The sequence below is a fragment of the Somniosus microcephalus genome, chromosome 32 (assembly GCF_052327205.1).
Source record: "Somniosus microcephalus isolate GS21.2 chromosome 32, FLI_Smic_1.0, whole genome shotgun sequence".
Lineage (NCBI taxonomy): Eukaryota > Metazoa > Chordata > Chondrichthyes > Squaliformes > Somniosidae > Somniosus > Somniosus microcephalus.
The window spans coordinates 26171204-26191444 of NC_141018.1; the positions used below are offsets into that span (position 1 = coordinate 26171204).

The following is a 20241-nucleotide window of genomic DNA, read 5'->3' on the forward strand; positions in this document are numbered from 1 at the left end:
GCGTTTCCAGCATATCTGTTTCTCTTAGATTTCCAGCATTTTGCTTTTATGGCACCATTAAATTTAGTGAAATGGAAATCAAAGGCAGGGGGAGAAAAAGGGAATGTGGAAATTAGCCTGCAACAAAAATCAGGGCAAGGGAAGGTTGGCTACGGTCGGATGTTGAGATTAGATGCTCTCTCCCTGCAGGACTAAACCTACGCACTAACAGTCACGTCCCAATAGCACTGCGGGTACGTGCCGTCTGACTCGCATCCAGACCCTGACTCAGAAAAGGAGGGCGGAAAGAATTAAGAGAAAAAAAATCCTGCGAGTACGCGAAAGGGGGAAAAAAACGTTCATCATTCCGGAAAATGACTGAATCACTGGGTTTGGGGCGGGGAATAGAATTTCAAAAGGTGGATGAGACAACCCTGAAACATCTCAAATGACTGGCACTTTAATCAGGATTGAGATTGGGGGTGGTACCAAGCTGCAAACTGAAGCGCTCCTCTTTGCCCATTCAAACAGAACAAAGGCTCGCCTGAGAACCGGCCAGAGAAAAATGTAGCATCGACCGCATGGCGACTGCTGCAAGTCTTCCGGTTTTCACAGCTCAAGCAAGCATAGAGACTCCATCTTCCCTTTCCGCCCCCACGCACAAAGAAATGCAGCAACCTGCACCGATCCTCGAGTCTGTAACTCCATACAACCCGAGTAACTCCCTCTGCCAGCTCTTGGCAGGTTTTACTGACACTATTTTCCAATGACGTCTGAAAACACGACAAAGAAATCACTTAAGCTGAAACTGAATGTTAATGTACTGGATAGAATGGAACTAGCTGGGAAAGACTAGCCCTTCGAATATAGTGAATTAGGAAAACAGGTAGGTTAACCTTTAAAAAAGGTAAATTAAGATTTCTATTTTCTTTAGAATATGGACTGCAGAAATTCTCTTATTTTACACGAATCCTATGGACCACTTTAAGGGACCAAAAATCCTGCTCAGTTAGATTAAAACATCCTAGAAATGTATCTCGTAATAGAGATAAGAAATAGCACACGATTATATAGTAGATTAGGATATATATATCTTCAAATAGTGAAGCAAGCCGGATAATTCGATAGCAAAGACACATCGGGGGTGAAGGTCTTGCCTGACGAGTGCCAGGTATCACATTGCAGACCACGAGGACTCATGACTGCCTCCTTCACCATCGGGCCATGGATATCGCTCTCCATCCTTCGTGTAAATCACTCCAGTTAATGGAGATTAAAATTAACCCAGGGAGCAGGTTACCATTCTGCAGGTGGAAAATGTTTAAAGCGACCTGGTTTCAATTGACAATTTCTTTTTTAAAAGATTTTAAATTGCTTTGGTGAGGAAACTCAGGTTAAAATTCCAATCTCCAATAAAAGCTGGATGCAAATTAGAATTGAAATGGCAAGAAAATGATGCATTACAAAAAATAAGCATGACGCAGAATCACATTTCAAGGGCATAAAGCGCATTTATTTCATCCCCTCCCACAGCAGGCCGGGAGCATCCGGTTTTAGCCTCGAGGTTAGGAGCATATAGATGGAGAACCAAAAAAACCATTTAAATTCAGCTATTATCACAAAATTATACTTAACGTTTTAAGACTGGAATGTGCTGTAGTTAGCAGATCCTCGCCTGCGTGCAAGCACAGTGCCGCATGATGAATGGGGGCAAGAAACAAATTGTCCTTCAGGAGGGAAAAGAATTTGAGACAGAGGTAAAAAAAGGACATTTAAGAAAAGACAATTGAGGGGAAAAAGAATTGAGAAAAAAGACAATTTTAAGGTTAAAAAAAGACAATTTTAAAAAGGTAAAAAAAAAAGACAATTTTAAGGGTAAAACAATCAAGGTGAATAAAGAATAAGGATTAAAAGGGAGTTAAGAAACAAGTAGGCTTTAAGAATTGTTGTAAAAAGGGTAAGCGAATGGTATCCGATTGGAAGAAGTGGATTTGTGCCGAGCCGGTGCGGGCATGGCCGGGCCGGGGGGCGGTGGAGCCGGGCCACCGCAGGCGGTGGTGAAGGGAGCCCGGGGCCGACCAGAGCAGCGCTCCTACCAACCGTCGCCAGCCCATTGTACCTCAGGTCACACCCAGGGCCCGCGATGTGGAAGGAAACTCCCCTCCCCTCCACGTTCCCACTCTACCCCACCACCATTTTCCTCCCCAACCAACCTTGCAACAACCGCACGTCAGCACAGCTCCGCCGACAGAGTGCACGCCACCCGCCGTCGCCCCTCCTTATATAGCCTCGCCTTCCCACCTCGTCACCGCCGCACTGTGGCCCTCCGCCGGAGGACCGGACCGCTTCACTCTGGGAGGACCGGTCCCCCGGCACGGCCCGATCCATCCGCCTCGCTCTGGGAGGACCGGGCCGCTTCACTCTGGGAGGATCGGCACGGTCAGATCCGACCCATCCGCCGGCCATTCTAACCCGGCTTTCTGTTCTCCTCCCCCTGACAGGATGCGACGTGGAAAAGCGAAATCATTTTCATCCCCACAGCTTACGTCCCCCAAGACGGTCCCGAAGAAGCCGCAATAGCTTCCAAACGGAAGGACTACTTTTCTTTTTGCCTTGGGGGGATGGATCTCAGCGCAGGGGCTGTGACGCAGTTGCCAGCCAATGGGAGGAGGCGCTGAGAGCCCCCACTCAGGCTCCAATGGAGCAGGCTGAGCGAGTGAGGTGCAGCAAGTGGCTCATCCTTGCTCAGTAACACCCAATCATAGAATGATGTGTACGGATTCTTGGTTTATTAAATAGTTGCAGTTTGTACTGTAAACATTATTGACTTACCTGTAAGGTTTATTGTTGTATTTATATTGTTGACCATAAATTGGTCAATGAATGTAATGGATTTACTATGTAACTGTTGAGTTGTATAAGTACTGTTGTACTTGAATGTTAATTTTTTTTAAAAAGGACAACCGGTTATACCAAGCAAAAATGAACAGTTACTAGATTGCCAGTAGGACTGGTATGTATTTTTTTTTTATTATGGGTACCTGTATTGTTGACATTGTTTTTGTCTGGAAAATTTATTATTGTATTTGTACTGTTAATCTTAAAAGCTGTTTTTTTTAAGGCTTAGCCTTCTTGTGGTTAATGAATGTAATGGATTTATCATGTAATTGATGAGTTGTAACAAGTACTACCAGATTTAAATAAAAGAGATAGAGCACAGAAGGAGGCCACTCAGCCCGTCGAGCCCGTGCCAGCTCTCTCTGAGGAAGGATGTTCTTGCCATGGAGGGAGTGCAGCGAAGATTCAACAGGCTGATACCTAGGATGGCAGGGATGACGTATGAGGAGAGATTCACAGAAACAGAAATCACAGAAACCCCACAGTGCAGATAGAGGCCATTTCGGCCCATCGAGCCTGCACCGATACATATCCCACCCGATCCCCGTAACCCCTACATCAACACATATCCCACCCTATCCCCGTAACCCCACGTATTTAATCCCCCTAATACTAAGGGTCAATTTATCATAGCCAATCAACCTAACCCGCACATCTTTGGGTCAATTGGATTGGGTCAATTGGGCTTATACTCGCTGGAGTTTAGAAGAATGAGAGGGGATCTCATTGAAACTTATAAAATTCTAACAGGACTAGACAGACTAGATGCAGGAAGGATGTTCCTGATGGCGGGGGAGTCCAGAACCAGGGGTCACAGTCTAAGGATAAGGGGTAAGCCATTTAGGACTGAGATGAGGAGGAATTTCTTCACCCAGAGAGTGGTGAACCTGTGGAATTCTCTGCCACAGAAGGCAATTGAGGCCAATTCATTAAATATATTCAAGAAGGAGTTAGATATATTTCTTAAGGCTAAAGGGATATGGGGAGAAAGCAGGGGCATGGTACTGAGTTTGGATGATCAGCCATGATCTCATTGAATGGCGGAGCAGGCTCAAGGGGCCGAATGGCCTACTCCTGCTCCTATCTTCTATGTTTCTATGTTTCTGCAAGAGCGCTTCAGCTGATCCCACTCTTCCCCCCCCCCCCCCCGTAGCCCTGCAAATGTTCTTTCCTCCAGTTGCTTATCCCAATTCCCTTTTGAAAGCCGTGAGCCTCCACCACCCTTTCAGGCAGTGCATTCCAGATCCTAACCACTCATAAGAACATCAGAAATAGGAGGAGGCCATTTGGCCCTTCGAGCCTGCTCCGCCATTCAGTAGGATCATGGCTGATCTTCTACCTCATCTCCACTTTCCTGATCTAACCCCATATCCCTCGATCCCCTTAATATTCAAAAATCTATCACTCGCTGCGTAAAAAAGGGTTTTCCTCACCGCCTTTGGTTCTTCTGCCAATCACCTTATTCAATTCAATTTTATTTGCCATGTATGCAGCAGACGTGTGTACTGCACAATGAAATGTTGATTTTTACGAGTCCTCCCAGCATTGGAATAAATATGGCATAGCAATGATAAAAATACTAATAGAAATACAGTAATAATAAATAAAACAACAGTAATAAATAATAAATTATTCGTTCATGAGGCTTATGGCCTGGGGGTAGAAGCTGTTTCAAAACCTGCTGGTACGAGACCGTATGCTTCAGTATCTCTTAGCGGACGGGAGCAGGGCGAAGAGGTTGTGGCTGGGGTGGCTCGTGTCTTTGATGATTCTCAGGGCCTTCCCCCGGCACCTCTCGGGGTAGATATCCTGCACAGCAGGTAGTTTAATTCCTATAGTATGTTGTGCAGCTTTCACCACCATCTGTAGAGCCTTGCGGTCTATGGCGGTGCAGTTGCCATACCAGGTAGTGATGCAGCCGGACAGGATACTCTCGATGGTGCACCGGTAGAAGTTGGTGAGAATCTGGGGGGGCCATTCCAAATTTCTTCAGTCTCCTGAGGAAGAACAGGCGTTGGCATGCCTTCTTGGTTACGATGTCGATGTGATGGGACCACGTTAAGCCCTCCGTAATGAATCTGTGTCCTCTGGTTCTCGACCCTTTCACCAATGGGAACAGTTTCTCTCTATCTACTCTGTCTTGACGCCTCATGATTTTGAACACCTCTGTCAAATCTCCTCTCAACCTTCTGTGCTCTGAGGAGAACAACCCCAGCTTCATCAGTCTATCCACCTAACTGAAGTCCTTCATCCTGGAAGCATTCTTGTAAATCTTTTCTGCACCCTCGCTAAGGCCTTCACATCCTTCCTAAAATGCAGTGCCCAGAATTGGACACAATACTCCAGTTGAGGCCGGACCAGTGTTTTATAAACCATAGCTAAGGTTTACTCCTTTTTAGTTTAAAATGTTGCAGATTTTGTGATATATCTCACTCCTAAAAAAATAAATGCAGCACCTTATGCTTAAATGGGTTGATCACTCTCTTTGTGAACTTAAATTTCACTCCTTCTGAGTCAGAAGGTTGTGGTTTCTAGTCCCACTCCACAGACACGACTATCGGACGTCCCAAAGCACTTCACAGCCAATTAAGTACTTTTTGAAGTGTAGCCACTGTTGTAATGTAGGAAATGCGGCAGCCAATTTGCGCACAACAAGCTCCCACAAAGAGCAATGTGATAATGACCAGATAATCTGTTTTTTAGTGATGTTGATTGAGGGATAAATATTGGCCCAGGGCACCTGGCATTCTTCTTCGAAATAGTGCCGCGGGATCGTTTACGTCCACCTGAGAGAGCAGACGGGGCCTCGGTTTAATGTCTGTGATGTTAGGGGAGGAGAAGAACAAATTAAACTCTGACATTTAGTTCCTGCAGTTCTAAATAGCACTATCAATGCGCATTTTGCAGTACAATTTAGTAATGACACTGTGGAGAATCTGGGCATAGATTTTTAACCCTTTCACTGATTGCATTTGCAGTTTAGTACAATAAGAAATATAACAAGGTTACTGTATTGTATTTATTCCAGGATTGTTATGAATATAGTCAATGCCTCTTTATATTTATATATAACAGCAATCCTATATAACAGTCACCATTGCAGATTTTATCACCCATTCTCTCCTCAAGGTGGTATCTTTTGCTGGGGTACGGTTCCATGGATTCTGGAAGCTCTTTGGTAACTTGCCCAAGAGGTCATTCTTCACCTGTTGGCCTAGAGAGTTAGGGCTGAATTTTCATTGAGGAGGCGTGTGGGAGGCGGGACTACAACTTTCGGAGTTGTAGTCCCGCCTCCATCGAGTTGTGGCCAACCCACACGATTTTCATTTGATTGACCTGGTTGAGCCCACCCAGCGGGCTCAGCAGGCCAACTAAGGGCCACCCGGCAACAGGTGGTGTCACAGATTGAAATTTCATCTGTCAAAAGCTTTTGACAGATGAAATATCAGCGTTTGACAGCTCTTTGAAGCTGTCAAACACTGACAATCTGTACTCTAAGTTAATTCCTTCCTCTCAGGCTGATTTAGAGATCTCTCCAGAACAGAAAGCTGAATGCTGCAACTTTTGACAGCTGGCGGCCATTCTGCTTTCTGTGCCGGTGAGATGAGGGAGTCCCGAGACCTGAAGGAAGGAAGACTGTAAAGGTAAGTAAATGTAAGTAAACTTCTTTAAATACTTTACACACACCAAACACACTTACCTCTGAACTCATGCACCCATCACTCACCTGAACACCGGACATCTCAAACCCTGCAGCCCGACGGCCCACCTCGCTAACTTGGTGTGGTTTGGAGCCATCGGGAATCCCACACTTCAGCAATAAAAATAGAGATTAGGCTAAAAACTGCCTGTTAGCTACCTGTTAACAGGCAGTTAATTGGCACTAATCCCCTTCCTGCCTCGGGTAGGCGGGTCCCAGTGCGGGGCGGGTACCCGCCTCCTTTGAAACTGGCATGGAGGCGGGTTGGGGGCGGGATGGGTTTGTGCCCCCCCGATTTCGAGATTTTAACCCCCCACATGCCTCCAATCCCGCCTCCACGGCCCAATGAAAATCCTGCCCTAAGTGTTGACTGACTGTTTGACTGCAGAGGGCCTCACATCCAAATCTGATCCTTTTTCATCCTAGTTCCCCATCCACACAAACAACAACAACAACAATAGTAAGATACTGCAGATGCCGGAAATCTGAAATAACAACAGAAAATGCTGGAAACACTCAGCAGGCCAGGCAGCATCCGTGGAGAGAGAAACAGAGTCAACGCCTCAGGTCTGTGAGTTCTGATGAAGGGTCACAGATCTGAGGTGTTGACTCTGTTTCTCCCTCCACGGATGCTGTCTGGCCTGCTGAGTGTTTCCAACAACAACAACTTGTACTTATATAGCGCCTTTAATGCAGTAAAACATCCCAAGGCGCTTCACAGGAGTATTTTAAAACAAAATTTGACACCGAGTCACATAAGGAGAAGTTAGGGCAGGTGACCAAAAGCTTGGTCAAAGAGGTAGATTTTAAGGAGCTTCTTAAAGGAGGGAAGAGAGGTTTGGGGAGGGAATTCCAAAACTTAGAGCCTTGGCAGCTGAAGGCACGGCCGCCAATGGTGGACGATTAAAATCAGGAATGCTGAAGAGGCCAGAATTAGAGGAGCTCCGATATCTTGGGGGGTTGTTGTGGGGCTGGAGGAGATTACAGAGATAGGGAGGGACGAGGCCATGGAGGGATTTGAAAACAAGGATGAGAATTTTTAAATCGAGGCGCTGCTTAACCGGGAGCCAATGTGGGACAGCAAACACACACATTGTCATTGGACAACAATCCTTAACGGGAACCCTGGTTAATTTTCCTCCTTCTTTAGCCCATTGTAGCATCCCAACTGCTGCCCCAGCTAAAATCGTTCACTCAGCACAGACCGAGAATTGTATTTGAGTCCATCTGTGCCTTTACTCACATCAGGGAGCTCTCACTGTTATAGATTTATAGCAAACCGTTCCTTTAGATGTTACCCAGAGCTGAAAGATTTTGCAGTCTTTACAGCCCTTTCCCTAATTTTAAAGATTAAGGCCTAGAAATTCAGTGGCCTGCGCCACCAGTTTGCGCCCAAAGAGGGCTTTTGCGCCACTGTGCAAACCTACCGCGATATTTAGCGGGGCGCTAATGGCGGCGTTAGCCAGTAGCACTGCGCCGCCACCGATGACATCATCGGTGTGCGCAGCGCCCCGCTATCGCCCCGCTGGCCATATTTGGTTGCTGCCGCCTCCCCCGCGCCGGCCGCAAACAGCGACCGGTACACGGGGCCTACCTGTGCCGGTAGTGGGGCGCGTTAAGGTGGAGGTGCGGCCAGCTGCTTTTTCGGCGGCCGCCTGCCCGCACCTCCGTCCCCGGCCTCCTACACCACCCCACCGCCCCCCCCCGCGGCATTGCCGCCTGTTTCCTGAGAGCCCGGCGCTTCTCCTTGGTGCCGGGCTCATTTGCCGGCACTCGCGAGCGGGGATCGCGCTGTTGCAGGCACCTCCCCCTTAAGAGTGAGAGGAAGGCCTGCAGTACCGCAGGCTGCCGTGCCGCAGCGGGTGGCGCTGCGGCACTTTGCGCGCCGATATTCAGTTTCAGCGCCCCAAGCGGGGCGCCGAAACCCTTGTTTAGCGGCCGGCTTCCACTTGGGGCGCTGAAACTGAATATCCCGCTGGCGCAAGTGGCTCCGCGCGCAGCGGTAATTCCGGCGCCCAGGCGAGCTGGGCGCCCCAAACTGAATTTCTAGGCCTAAGTGATAGTTACACAAATTCTTCGGACAGAAGACTCTTATCCATACAGATATAATCATAAACATGCCAATGCTCCAAGTGAAGGAGACAAGACATACTGTATGTATATTAAGATATAAGAGCATCAAAGCTCTTTCCACAGTTCCATCACCATATCACCTCGTAGTAGTCAGACTCATATGTATCTCCAGCTCATTGGGAAATATGGCTTCCTGTATAGTTTTAATAATATTGCATTTTGACTACACTGCCTCAGAATATATTTTAGTGTGCATACATTACAGATAATTGTTGGATTATAATCATGTCTCAACCTCGCTACAGTAACTAAGCAAAGTCGGCGTCACCATTTCAGACTGTAGCACTAAGTCACCAAAGGACAGTTGGCTGAATTTTAACATCAGGCAAATGCTGGGAGCCATTCTCGCATCCCTTTTCTTTTGTCAAATCCTTGCGTCTGAGAGGAAGTAATGCATTTAAAAGATCAGGAAGTGGGAAAAGGAAAAACAAAAGCACTGCCTAACAGAACTGAAAGATGATCCCCCATCAAAGCGCTTTAATGTTAGGCCCAATAGTGACACAGCACAGAACGGCAGGATATGCGCTGATGGATCACAGGAACCGGAGTAGGCAATTCAGCCCCTGGAGTCTGTTCCACCATTCAATTAGATCACGGCTGATCTGTATCTTAACTCCACCTATCCGCCTTGGTTCCTTAACCCTTAATACCCTGGCCTAACAAAAATCTATCGATCTCAGTTTTGACGTTTTCAACTGACCCCCCCAGCCGTGACAGCTTTGAGGTCGGAGAGAGAAATGAAGCTTTGCAGTTCTACATATAGCAAAATCTCAGTATGAGGCACGCAGTCAGTAGAGGCATTAAGCAGAGCGTCCCAGAGAGAGAGAATTTATGGCTGAGCCCCAACTCCTGGCTGCGGTCCTCGAGTTTATTATTAAAGTAACTGAGGTAGGGATCTGGGGGAATGGTGTGTGGACTGAGATATATGGAGCCAGAAAGGAAAGAAAATAAGAAAATGAAGCAGGAAAATAAAGAACCTATTCCTCGGTAACCTTGCAGATTATAAGTAAAAGTCACGATTTAGGACTATCTGAGTTCCAATAAACCCCTCAGGCTAACTGATGTTCTTTGTATGTGTTACTAATCCGTGGTGTGGAGATGCCGGTGTTGGACTGGGGTGGACAAATGTAAGAAGTCACACAACACCAGGTTATAGTCCAACAGTTTTATTTGAAATCACAAGCTTTCGATTTCTTGTGATTTCAAATAAAACTGTTGGACTATAACCTGGTGTTGTGTGACTTCTTACATTACTAATCCGTGGTTTAGGTTTACAGGCAAAAGCATTTTGGCCGTGTGCACGTTTAGTATTTGCATTGAAATATGACACTACAAAGCACTTGGGTATAAAATTTAGCCTCGTGGCTTATGGGAGAGAATGGTGCTGATTCATAGACCACCCCACCCCCACTCCGACTAGCTGTATAAGTGTTCAAGTATTGTAGCATGGTTAACTTTGAAAGGCTTCACTTTAGCTATTTGAAAGCAAGCACCTTCCAAGGAATCAACAGGGCCTTTTATGGTATATGACAGATCAAAGGAAAGCGTCTAAATGCACCACTCTCCCAAAAGTACTTTTAAAATGCGTCATCGGTCTCTCGTGAACTCGCGGCAGAGGGAAAGGACATGCACAGAGTGGCCGTGACTAATTGGCCACGGTGCATGCGCAAATCAGTGAGGGAGTGCTGCATTGTCTGAGGTGCTGTATTTCAGATGAAATGCTGAGTTGAAGTCCTACCTATTCAGGTGCTTATTAAAAATGCCCTCATGCTAGTTGAAGGAGCGCAGGGAGTTGGATTCTGGCCAACATTCAGCCCTCAATCAAAATCAGATTATCACAAAATCACACAGCACAGGAGGAGGCCATTCGGCCCATCGTGCCTGTGCCGGCTCTTTGAAAGAGCGAGCCAATTCGCCTCCTGCTCTTTCCCCATATCCCTGTGAATTTCACCTTTCTTAAGTATATATCCAATTCCCTTTTGAAAGTTACTATTGAGTCTTCCACCGCCTTTTCAGCTAATGCATTTCAGATCATAACATTAATTAGTTATTAATCTCATTTACCGTCTGTGGAACCTTGCTGTGATTTCCTACTTAACAACAGCGACTGTACTGCAGACATAACTAATTGGTTGCGAAGAAGATGTGATATATAAATCCGAGTTCTGTCTTCTTACCTTGTAGGCTATTCCAAATATGTACCATGCTTTGAGTAAAGCCCTCATATGCAGTAGCTCATTAGAAAATGTGCGGGCATTAGCATTTGCATCCAGATACTGCTGTTTGTATTTTTTTTAAGAGGTTGTGGTAAATGTCCTGTTTTCACCATAGCTTCGTTAATATCAGCTTGTATTTGGCAGGAAAAAAAAGGTTTATCTTCGGAAATAAAGGTTGGCTGCAGGGAAAAGCACTTTGACATGTAAATTGCTTAATCCATTCTTTCTCAGTCATTGCTGTTTGCATGAGCATTCCGGTGTGAATAGGTGGAATACATTTAAGCTGTTCATCCTTCCTCCATTCATCCCGGTTACAAAGCATTGCCATTGCAACTGAGATACACATTGAGGTCGTCTTCAGGGGTCACCGGGGTCAGTCCTCAACTCGTGGGAATTTTGTACCATCCATTATTGTATCTGCAAACATTGTGTATCAAGGAATGATAAGGAAACCCCCTACCCTTGGAAAACAGGTCAGTTCATCCTTGAAAGGCCACAATGGATATCGCACAACCTGCGCTTTTTTTCCACTCACGGGGACAGAAGAATATTTTCACAAAGGGTTCATCCGCAGCTGCTGGCGAATGACCCTGCTCACAAAGGCAAGCCCTCGGCTGATGTCACAGAATAAGGTCATCGTGGAGCATGTCAACATTTCCTTTCTTAAAAAATCAAACCTTACATTTCTGCTTATTCCCTATTTCCATTCTGCATTATAGATCTGTCTGCCATGGCTCAGTGGGCAGCACCCTTGCCTCCGTAGTCGGAAGGTTGTGGGTTCAAGTGCCCACTCCAGGGACCTGAGCACAAAAATCCAGGCTGACACTCCCAGCGCAGTGCTGAGGGAGTGCTGCACTGTCGGAGGCGCCGTCTTTCGGATGAGACATTAAACCGAAGCCCCCGTCTGCCCTCTCAGCCCTCTGGCACTATTTTGAAGAAGAGCAGTGGGAGTTATCCCCAGTGTCCTGGACTAATATTTATCCCTTAATCTACATCACCAAAAAAAAACAGATTATCTGGTCATTATCACATTGCTGTTTGTTGGGAGCTTGCTGTGCATAAATTGGCTGCCTGCATTTCCTACATTAGAACAGTGACTACACTTCAAAAATACTACTTCATTGGTTGCAAAGCACTTTGGGACATCCGGTGGTTGTGAAAGGTGCTATATAAATGCAAGTCTTTCTTCTTCTTCGCATATTTTCTCATTGCTTGGTTGCGTAAACCCTATTTCCTACAGGGAACCCCTGGCCTCCTGTGGTGAGCTGGGGAGAGGCCATCTGCTTTCCAATCAAACATCCACAACTTTGGTAGGTACGGCACAGCACGTTGATTCCGTGAACCCCCCCCTCCCCCCCAAAAGATGGGCCTTGGTTTTATCAAATGCTCCTTCAGTGATGCAGCTGGTCAGGGAACAGATCAGTGTGAGCTGCGAAGGCGGCCTATCGCTTGAGCTGCAAACAAAATCTTCTGTTAAATCAACATTTACATTTCAATTGATTATGGTCAGAGGGCTTTGATGGAAGCATTATGTGGGCTTGTTCAATTGTCCAATTAATCTTAGGGCGCAGGCTCAGTTAGATTCGCTAAATTGCTGAGACCACACCTTGAGTACTGTGTGCAGTTTTGGTCGCCTTATCTGAGGAAGGATGTTCTTGCCATGAAGGGAGTGCAGCGAAGATTCACCAGACTGATACCTGGGATGGCAGGAATGACGTATGAAGAGAGATTGGGTCGATTGGGCTTGTACTCGCTGGAGTTTAGAAGAATGAGAGGGGATCTCATTGAAACTTATAAAATTCTAACAGGACTAGACAGACTAGGTGCAGGAAGGATGTTCCCGATGGTGGGGGAGTCCAGAACCAGGGGTCACAGTCTAAAGATAAGGGGTAAGCCATTTAGGACAGAGATGCGGAGGAATTTCTTCACCCAGAGAGTGGTGAACCTGTGGAATTCTCTACCACAGAAGGCAGTTGAGGCCAATTCATTAAATATATTCAAGAAGGAGTTAGATATATTTCTTAAGGCTAAAGGGATCAAGGGATATGGGGAGAAAGCAGGGACAGGGTACTGAATTTGGATGATCAGCCATGATCTCATTGAATGGCGGAGCAGGCTCGAGGGGCCGAATGGCCTACTCCTGCTCCTATCTTCTATGTTTCTATGTTTCTATAAATGCTCTCACTGAACCTTTGCCTTCTGGATACACTGGCATCATACAAATTAACAGATCATTTTTTTCTCTTGTGAATTTTTACATCATTTCTTTCGGTATAGATCATTTCAGCCATTGACACTAATCCCTATGTCGCTTTGGAGTTTCCTCTCAGTATCGGTTGTTTTGTCTTCGCCTTCTACAATTTCATGACTGTTCTTTCATTTCTTTAATTGCGCTTTTAATTTAATTGGAATAGATTTTGTTTGCTTGAATTGGGATTAAACACAATTTCTGATCACAGTAATGAGCCTTGAATACACTCCAGGATTTCAGCGCATTACCCAGGCTGACACTCTAGTGCAGTATTGAGAGAGGACTGCAGTGAAATGCTAATTCGATGTCATATTTGCCTGTCCCAGTGATTTGGATGCACATAAAAGATCCCACAGCACTATTTGAAAAGCGAGGCGTGATCTGGCCAATATTCCGCCCTTGATCAATGCCACCAAGAGCAGACTAATTGATCGTTCATCTCATTTGCTGTTTGTTGGATCTTGCTGTGCACGCATGAGCTGCTGCATTTACCTACATAATAACACTTGAACCCAAGACCTTCAGACTCAGAGGTGAAAGTGCTACCAACTGAGCCAAGGCTGACCAATGCCATAAGCGGTTCACGTGTCTTATTGTGCCCAATTGTGCCCAAATTGCCCAATATCTAGGTACGCAATGAAATAATACAGGAGTGAAACAATGGTTACACCTTGTGATCCGAACTGATACTGTGTCTTTCAAGCGTGCACTTCCCCAATCTTTCCGGAGGCAGACTGATAGACAGGCCACATCGTCAGCATGCCCGATACGAGACTCCCAAAACAAGCACTCTACTCGGAGCTCCAACATGGCAAGAGAGCCCCAGGTGGGTCAAGTGGAGCAAGTGTCAGTAGGGAAAGACTGATCACAGTATCATAAGGTTTAGATTAGCTATGGAAAAGGACAGGGCGCAATCTAGAGTAAAAATACTTAATTGGAGGAAGTGTTAAGCCAGGTGTTAATCCAATATTGCTGTACCAATGATTCGCAAGACATGATGGACTACTTGACATGCAGTGAATAGTTTAAATGTAAAAACTGATGCAGGACTGTGGGAATGCAGTACAAATAGATAAGAAAGAACAGAAACAGAATGTTTATAGAACAGAGTAGAGACAGTCTCAGGGCTGAATTTTGTTGAAAGCTAAAGTGAATTTTAAACAGAACTCTGTAAAAAGAAACAAATGACTTGTGCAGCGCGTGATCGCCTAGTTTTCTGTATTCTCATGATGACTTGCAATTTGTGAAAATGTATAAATATTGTAGCCCCGTGAGTCTCGGGGCTCACTCTTTGGGAGGCATACTTGTGTGCAGAGACACAAAGAGTTTCTCAGAGTGAAGTCCAGGTACCTTAATAAAACTTTACTTATTTTACAGTTTCTGACTTTGTGTATTACTGAGAAAGTGATAGAACGACCAGCGTGTTTAGTCTCCTAAAGCAGCAAACCCTGACCCCAAGTTAGGGGTAGATCCTCCTCACAGAAGCGAGGGGTTAACAGAAGGACAATTTCAGTGGGTTAAGAATGGATCTGGCCCAGGTAAATTGGAATCAAAGATTGGCAGGCAAAATTGTAATCGAACAAGGGGCTGCCTTTAAAGAGGACATGGTTCAGGTACAATTGAGGTACATTCCCACGAGGGGGAAAGATAAGGCAACCAAAGACAGAGCTCCCTGGATGACGAAAGAGATAGAGAGTAAGATAAAGCAGAAAAAGAGGGCGTATGACAGATGTCAGGTTGAGAGTACAAGTGAGAACTAGGCCGAATATAGAAAGTTCAGAGGGGAAGTGAAAAAGGAAATAAGAGGGGCAAAGAGAGAGTATGAGAATAGATTGGCATTTAACATAAAAGGGAATCCAAAAGTCTTCTATAGGCATATATATAGTAAACAGGATAGTAAGAGGAGGGGTGGGACCGATTAAAGAAATTAAAGCTAGTATTAAGTCAAAGAAGGAAGCTTATAAAGTTGCCAGAAAAAGCGGTCAGCCTGAGGATTGGGATTTTTTTAGAAATCAGCAAAGGGGGACCAAAAAGTTGATAAAGAAAGGGAAAATGGAATGTGAGCACAAACTAGTGAAAAATATAAAAATGGATTGTAAAAGCTTCTATAGATATGTGAAAAGGAAAAGACTGGCAAAGGTAAATGTAGGTCCTTTACAGTCAGAGACGGGAGAATTTATAATGGGGAATGAGGAAATGGCGGAGAAATTAAATAAATACTTTGTTTCTGTTTTCATGGAGGAAGACACAAAAAACCTCCCAGAAATACGAGAAAACCAAGGGTGTGACAAGAATGAGGAACTTAAAGAAATTATTAGTAAAAAAACAGTACTAGCAAAATTCATGGGACTAAAAGTCGATAAATCCCAAGGACCGGATGACCTACATCCTAGGGTTTTGAAAGAGGTGGCCATTTGATAGTGGACGCATTGGTTGTCATCTTCCAAAATTCTATAGATTCTGGAACGGTTCCTGCAGATTGGAGGATAGCAAATGTAACCCCGCTATTTAAGAAAGGAGGGAGAGAGAAAACAGGGAACTACAGGCCTGTTAGCCTCACATCAATAGTTGGGAAAATGCTGGAATCTATTATAAAGGATGCAATAACTGGGCACTTAGAAACTAATAGTAAGATTGGGCAGAGTCAACATGGATTTATGAAAGGGAAATCCTGTTTGACAAACCTATTGGAGTTCTATGAGGATGTAACTAGTGGAGTAGACAAAGGGGAACCGGTAGATGTGGTGTATCTGGATTTTCAGAAGGCCTTCGATAAGGTCCCACACAAGAGGCTGGTGAACAAAATTAGGGCACATGGAATTGAGGGTAATATACTAGCATGGATTGAGACTTGGTTAACAGACAGAAAACAAAGAGTAGGGATAAACGGGTCTTTTTCAGGATGGCAGGCTGTGACTAGTGGGGTACCGCAAGGATCGATGCTTGGGCCCCAGCTATTCACAATCTATATCAATGATTTGGATGAGGGGACTAAATGTAACATTTCCAAATTTGCTGATGATACAAAGCTAGATGGCAGTGTCAGTTGCAAAGAGGATGTGAAGAGGCTTCAAGGGGATCTCGACAGGCTCAGTGAGTGGGCAAGAACATGGCAATGGAATATAATGTGGATAAATGTGAAGTTATCCACTTTGGTAGAAAAAACAGAAAGGCAGAGTATTTCCTAAATGGTGAAAGATTGGGGCATGCAGATGCTCAAAGGGACCTGTGTGTCCTTGTACATGAGTCACTGAAATTGAATGTGCAGGTGCAGCAAGCCATTAGGAAGGCAAATGGTATGCTGGCCTTCATTACAAGAGGATTTGAGTATAGGAGTAAAGAAGTCTTACTCCAATTATGTAGGGCCTTGGTGAGTACTCCAATTATATAGGACCTTGGTGAGACCACACCTGGAGTACTGTGTACAATTTTGGTCTCCTTACCTAAGGAAGGATATACTTGCCATAGAGGGAGTGCAACAAAGGTTCACGAGATTGATTCCTGGGATGGCGGGACTATCGTATGAGAAGAGATTGAGTAAACTAGGCCTGTATTCTCTTGAATTTAGAAGAATGAGAGGAGATCTCATTGAAGCATTCAAAATTATTACAGGGCTTGATAGGGTGGATGCTGGGAGAATGTTTCCCTTGGCTGGGGAGTCTAGAACCAGGGGCCACAGCCTCAAGATAAAAGGTAGGCCATTCAGGACTGAGATGAGAAGAAATTTCTTCAGACAGAGGGTGGTGAATCTTTGGAATTCTCTACCCCAGAGGGCTGTGGAGGCTCAGTCATCGGGTATATTCAAAACAGACGTCGATAGATTTCTGACGAGTAAGGGCATCAAGGGATATGGCGATAGGGCCGGTGAATGGGATTGAGGCAGAAGATCAGCCATGATCTCATTGAATGGCGGAGCAGGCTCGAAGGGCCGAATGGCCTACTCTTGCTCCTATTTCTTATGTTCTTATGTTCTTACGACTAGGGACCAAAATGAAGACAGAGGGCATGGCTGAGGTACTAAATGACTACCTTGCATCTGTCTTTATCAAGAAAGAAGATGCTGTCAAAGTCATAGTGAAAGAGGAGGTAGTTGAGATACTGGATAAAGAGGTACTAGAAAGGCTGGCTGTACTTCAAGTAAATAAGTCACCAGGACCGGATGGGATGCATCTGAGGATGCTGAGGGAAGTAAAGGTGGAAATTGTGGAGGTACTGGCCATAATCTTCCAATTCTCCTTGGATACGGGGGGTGGTGCCAGAGGACTGGAGAATCGCAAATAAGGATAAACTCAACAACTACAGGCCAGTCAGTTTAACCTAGGTAGTGGGGAAGCTTTTAGAAACGATAATCCGGGACAAAATTAACAGTCACTTGGACAAATGTGGATTAATTAAGGAAAGCCAGCACGGATTTGTTAAAGGCAAATCGTGTTTAGCCAGCTTGATCCAGTTTTTTGATGAGGTAACAGGGAGGGTTGCTGAGGGCAATGCGGTTGATATGGTGTACATGGACTTCCAAAAGGCATTTGATAAAGTGCCACATAATAGACTTGCCAGAAAAGGTGAAGCCCATTGAATAAAAGGGACAGTGGCAGCATGGATACGAAATTGGCTAAGTGACAGGAAACAGAGTAGTGGTGAACGGTTGTTTATTGGACTGGAGGAAGGTATACAGTGGTGTTCCCTGGTCGTTGGTACTGGGACCGCTGCTTTTCTTGATATATATTAATGACTTAGACTTTGGTGTACAGGGCAGATGACACAAAACTTGGAAGTATAGTGAACAGTGAGGAGGATAGTGATAGACTTTAAGGGGACATAGACAGGCTGGTGGAATGGGCGGACACGTGGCAGATGAAATTTAATGCAGAAACATGAGAAGTGATACATTTTGGTAGGAAGAACGAGGAGAGGCAATATAAACTAAAGGGTACAAGTCTAAATAGGGTGCATGAACAGAGAGACCTGGGGGTATATGTGCACAAATCGTTGAAGGTGGCAGGGCAGGTTGAGAAAGCAGTTAAAAAGCATACGGGATCCTGGGCTTCATAAATGGAGGCACAGGGCTGGATTTTCCAAGCCCCGAGGAGGCGGGACAGCCTGTAAAATCAGAGAAATTGGGGGCGGATGGCAAACCCGCCCCCATCCCGCCTCCATGTCCACTTGCCAGGAGGCGGGGAGATGTGCAGCTTCGGGTCCCGTCTCCTGGAGGCGGGAAAGGTTTTTAATCCTTTTTACTGCCTGTTAACAGGGAGTTAACAGGCAGAAAAAAGGATTAGTGCCATTTTATCTTCACAGGTGAAGGCTTCCCGACCTCGGAGAACCCCGCCGGGTTGGAGGAGACCTGCGGTGGTCGGAGGCACCTGGAAGTAAGGTGTAGAGGTGAGTGATGGGTGCAAGTGTGGAGTGGTAAGTATGTAAGGTGAGTGATTAGTTTAAAAAAGTGTTCACTTACCTTTTTTCCTTCTAAGCCTTTAGCCGTGCTGGATCGGGAGAGCGGACATCCACCTTGTCAATTTCAGGTAATGGCTGATGGACCCTCTGACGTTGACGTGATCTGTCAGTGACTTCTTCCTTAATTGGATTGCTGAGCCCGCCGGGCGGGCTTAACAAGCTCAATCAGGGGAAAATCCCTCTGAATGGTCAGGCAAGGATAGAGGCGGGACATTGACACGACAAGCAGCAGTCCCACCTCCAACTCACCTCCATTGACAAAATCCAGCCCATAGAGTACAAAAGAAAGGAAGTTATGATGAACCTTTATAAAACACTGGTTTAGCCTCAACTGGAGTATTGTGTCCAATTCTGGGCACTGCATTTTAGGAAGGATGTGAAGGCCTTAGCAAGGGTGCAGAAAAGATTTACAAGAATGGTTCCAGGGATGAGGGACTTCAGTTACGTGGATAGACTGGAGAAGCTGGGGTTGTTCTCCTTAGAGCAGAGAAGGTTGAGAGGAGATTTGAGAGAGGTGTTCAAAATCACGAGTGGTCTAGACAGAGTAGATAGAGAGAAACTGTTCCCATTTGCGCAAGGGTCGGTAACCAGAGGACACAGATTTAAGGTGATTGGTAGAAGAACCAAAGGCGACGTGAGGAAGAACTTTTTTACGCAGCGAGTGGTTAGGATCTGGAATGCACTGCCTGAAAGGGTGGTGGAGGCAGACTCAATCAAGGCTTTCAAAAGGGAACTGGATAAGTACCTGATGGAAAAAATTTGCAGGGCTACGGGGAAAGGGCGGGGGTGTGGGAATAGCTGAAGTGCTCTTGCAGAGAGCCGGCAGGGGCTCGACAGGCCGAATGGCCTCCTTCTGTGCTGTAACCATTCTATGATTCTAAGTTTTTCTTTCTTAAAAAGTCCAAGGCCTAGAAATTCAGTGGCACCCCGTTTGGGGCGCCAGTCTCGCCAGGGCGCCGGAAGTATCACCCCGGAAGAAGTCGTGAACGCCCGCCGGAAATTCAGTTTCAGCGCCCCAGACGGAAGTGCAGCGCTATTCGAGGCGCCCCGCATCCGTCTTGGGGCACTGCAACTGAAGTTCGCAGCGCAACGTGCCGCAGTGCCACACGCTGCGGCACGGCGTGCTGCGGTACTGCAGGCCTTCCTCCCCTTCTTAAAGGGGAGGGGCCTGCTGCAGCACAATCTGAGATCGCGAGTGCCGGCAAAAGAGCCCGGCACCGAGGAGAAGTGCCAGGCTCTTGGGACACAGCCGGCACAACATGGGGGGGCTGCTCAGGAGGCCGGGGACGGCTGCGCGAAGAGGTGTTGGCAGGCGGCCAGCAAAAAAAATGGCCGCCCCGCACCTCAGCGCCTCTACCGCCGCAGGTAGGCCCCCTTGAACCGGTTGCAAATTGCGACCGGCATTACAGCGGGGGGCGCTACCAAATTTTGCGATCGGGGTGGTAGCGGGGCGTTGCGCACACCGATGACGTCATCGGTGGCGGCGCAGCGCTACCGGCAAACGCCGCCATTAGCGCCCCGCTAAATTTTGCGGGAGGCGTGGCCAGTGGCGCTAAAACCACTAAGTGCCCTCTTTGGGCGCTAACTGGTGGCGCAGCACACCGAATTTC

General features: G+C 46.2%; 1 protein-coding gene and 1 long non-coding RNA gene across 5 annotated transcripts in view; one reads left to right on the forward strand and one right to left on the reverse strand.

The window, feature by feature from the left end:
• pkma (pyruvate kinase M1/2a) overlaps nucleotides 1-2322 on the reverse strand; it is a 46958-nt gene extending 44636 nt beyond the window's left edge. The window contains exons 1-2 of one of the 4 annotated variants that reach the window (XM_085972251.1): nucleotides 2193-2281; nucleotides 1615-1706 (exon numbers count right to left, since the gene is read on the reverse strand). The gene's annotated coding sequence lies outside the window, so the exon portion shown is untranslated. Of the gene's footprint in view, nucleotides 1-1614; nucleotides 1707-2192 lie in introns of those variants that run through there. The other 3 variants (XM_085972250.1, XM_085972252.1, XM_085972253.1) reach the window with 3 other exon arrangements.
• A 114-nt stretch (nucleotides 2323-2436) lies between these two features.
• LOC147097347 (uncharacterized) overlaps nucleotides 2437-20241 on the forward strand; it is a 66794-nt gene continuing 48989 nt past the window's right edge. The window contains exons 1-2 of the long non-coding RNA XR_015074367.1: nucleotides 2437-2813; nucleotides 2938-2992. This is a non-coding gene — a long non-coding RNA (uncharacterized LOC147097347). The remainder of the gene's footprint in view (nucleotides 2814-2937; nucleotides 2993-20241) is intronic.